This window comes from Dipodomys merriami, unplaced genomic scaffold, assembly GCF_024711535.1.
Source record: "Dipodomys merriami isolate MVZ:Mamm:240054 unplaced genomic scaffold, mDipMer1.0.p SCAF_7, whole genome shotgun sequence".
NCBI classification, from domain to species: Eukaryota; Metazoa; Chordata; class Mammalia; order Rodentia; family Heteromyidae; genus Dipodomys; species Dipodomys merriami.
Genome location: NW_027206290.1, coordinates 55,594,673 through 55,597,989, shown reverse-complemented (window position 1 = coordinate 55,597,989; position 3,317 = coordinate 55,594,673). Strand labels below are relative to the sequence as shown.

Sequence of the window (3,317 nt, the reverse complement as noted above, 5' to 3'; positions counted from 1 at the left end):
TGGGTTAAAGAATGAAATCAGTTTTAATCTGTCCTGCTTCCTGTGGGACAGAAATATATACAGGACCTTGTTTAGTCATTGTTTCACAGTATCTGGAGCTCAACCAAAAGTCTCAAAGATGGGGGCTGGAGTAATTTGGTATATTCATTCACACTCATTTATTTGTGAGTCTGGTAGTTAATGTTTCTGTAGGCTAGAACTTTAAGGGAGTGAGGGGAACTACAACACATTCAGGGAAAGACCTAGGCTTCCTCACAGCTGACTTCCATTGGCAAACATCTCAAGAGAAAAGCTGTCAGAATGAGCTTTCTATAACCTAGCTTGGGAGTTACATTCTGTTACCATGTTCTTTTGATTATGACTACAAAGTTCCAAACAAACTCAAAAGGAGGAACATGGATGTTTACCTTAATGGAGGAGTGTGAAAATAGTTTGTAAGAAGTGTTTCCAAGGTAAGATATGCATAACTGTGGCCATTTTGTAAACCAAAATTTCGTTCAGGGCAAAAGATTGGCACATAAGGAAGGACCAGTTAACACCCTAAGGCCTCTTCTCTGCCTAGTCTCACCATCAACTCCTTCTACCCAGTTTCAGGAATGGAGAATCTAATCCAGAAACTTCACTAAGGGATGACAGACAGAGAAGGTGAAGCCTTACCAGAAGCTGAGCTAGTGTCAGCTGAGTCAATATACCCAATGAGGAGATTTCTAGTGTCTTCCTTCTTGGCTCTAAGGATGCTAACTGGCAGATCTATGACTATGCAACCAGACAATTAGAGGACTCCTTTCTGGAGAAACTATCAGCATAAGACGTAAGACATACAAATATAAACATTTAAGTTCTCCAGTGAAACAACAGTTCCTGGCCAATCCCACCAAAGGGACTCCCACCAGTGAGCCACCACCCCACAGAGTAGGGTGCTCAGAGGTCAAGCAGCAATATTTTTTTTTAGGGGGAGAGGGTCTTGGACTCAGGGCCTGAGCACTGTCCCTCAGCTTGTCCTTTCCTTTGAGTGAGAAACGCAAAGATAACACTACCACTTGAGCCACAGCTCTACTTCAGGCTTTTTGTTGGTGGTGGTGGCAGTTGCCTGGCTTGAATTCAGGGCCTGGGTACTGTCTCTGAGCCTCTTCATGCTCAAGGCTAGCACTCTACCACTTGAACCACAGTGCCACTTCCAGTTTTTGAGTGGTAACTGGAGATAAGAGTCTCACTGGAGCTTTTCTGCCCAGGATGGCTTCAAACCATGATCCTCAGATCTCAGCTTCCTGAGTAGCTAGGATTACAGGCGTGAGCCACCAGTGCCTTGCTTACTTCAGGCTCCCTGTTTGTTTTTTTAAACCAGAACATTTATTGTATGGCTAATCTTTTAAAGTCTTGCTTATGTGGTGCCAAGGAATCAAACCCAGGGCCTCATACATGCAAGGCAAGCGCTCTACCACTGAACCATCTTCCCAGCCCTGAGCCATCTTCCCAGCCCTGGCTTTTTGATAATTAATTGAGGATAAGAGCTCACCAATGTTCTTGCCCCAGCTGGTTTTAAACTTGTGATCCCATTAGAGCCCAGCTGCCTACCTTTTAAAGAAAAAATAAAAAGGACTATTCCTTAAGATCAGTTTCAGGCTGGGAATATGGCTTAGTGGTAGAGTGCTTGCCTAGCATGCATGAAGCCATGGGTTCCATTCCTCAGTACCACATACACAGAAAAAGCCAGAAGTGACACTGGGGCTCAAGTGGTAGAGTGCTAACCTTGAACAAAAGAAGCTCAGGGACAGTGCCCAGGCCCTGAGTTCAAGCCCTAGGACTGACAGAAAAAAAATGTTAAGAAAAAAAAAAAAAGATCAGTTTCCAGTCTACCAGATAATTGAGAGGGAGGTACAGAATTATCCATAAATCTAAGATTTGAGGGGCTGGGAAGGTGGCTCAGTGGTAGAGTGTTTGCCTTGCATGCATGAGGTCCTGGGTTCAATTCCTCAGCTCACATAAGCAGAAAAAGCCAGAAGTGGTCCTATGGCTCAAGTGGACAGTGCCCAGGCCCAGAGTTCAGGCCCCACTACTGACAAATTTTTTTTTAATCTAAGATATGACGGTGACCTTATTGTATGTGACATTTGCCAGGGTTAATTGTGCTTCTCTGGCTTCTCTTCTTCCCCACTTTTTCATGTGAGTTCGCACTCAGTCAAAGAGGAAAACTTTCTCCAGAGGAGGACAACCTTCCCCAATGGGAAGATCATTCTTCTGTCAAGGGTATGCTGATAGCTGCTCATCTCTGCTTATGGACTTCCCAAGGTCCATAAGCCTCCAGTCATGATATAACCATAGGCTCCCTGGTTACCAACCGTTTCCTTTAAAGTGATATACATTTGTTGCAGGTGCTGAAAGTGCATTGAAAGGTGCTGCAGAATCCAGGCCTGAAGCATCAAAGGTGGTAAATAATAACAGCTCTTCAAATCTGCAATTAAAACTACAGCTTCCAAGAAAATCACATTGCAAAAAAAAAATGGAAAAGAAATGGAATAGAAAGAGTGAAAAAGTTGAAGAGGTTTTAGTTGAAGAACTTGAAGAATATGAGGTGAAAAAAGTACTGGATCGACAGGTAGTGAATGGGAAGGTGAAATATTTGCTGAAGTGGAAAGGATACTCAGATGCTGACAATTCGTGGGAACCTGAAGAAAACTTACATTGTCCAAAATTAGTGAAAGCATTTTTTAATTCTCAAAAAGCTGGTGAAGGAAAGAATGGTACGAAAAGGAAATTTATATCAGAAAGTAAATCTGATGCTAGGAAATCCAAGAAGAAAAAAGATGCAAAGGGTTTTGCCCGGGGCCTGATGGCTGAACAAATACTTGGTGCCACCAACATTTTTGGAGAGTTGATGTTTGTCATAAAATGGAAAGATTCAAATAAGAATGACTTGGTGCTGGCAAAAGAGGCACATGTGAAGTGTCCTCAAGTTGTAATTGCTTTTTATGAAAAGAATCTAACTTGGATTTAGATAACAAAGCATTATTTTTGAAATATATACTTATGTATACATATAAAATATGAGTCTTGGGTTTTGAATTACTAGTGTGAACAAAAATTACATTGTAGGGGCTGGGAAGGTGGCTCAGCGGTAGAGTGCTTACCTTGTATGTATGAGGCCCTGGGTTCGATTCCTTAGCACCACATAAGGAGAAAAAGCCGGAAGTGGCGTTGTGGCTAAAGTGGTATTGCGCTATAGCGCCTTGAGCCGAAGAGCTGAGGGACAGTGCCCAGGTACAGAATTCAGGCCACAGGACTGACAAAAAAAGATTTACATTCTAGCCGGGCACTGG

The 3,317-nt window shown here is 42.8% G+C and overlaps 1 pseudogene; it reads left to right on the top strand.

Moving 5' to 3' along the window:
- The first annotated feature begins 374 nt into the window (after window positions 1-374).
- On the top strand, window positions 375-2,995 carry LOC138817114 (chromobox protein homolog 3 pseudogene; annotated as a pseudogene).
- Window positions 2,996-3,317: the final 322 nt, after the last annotated feature.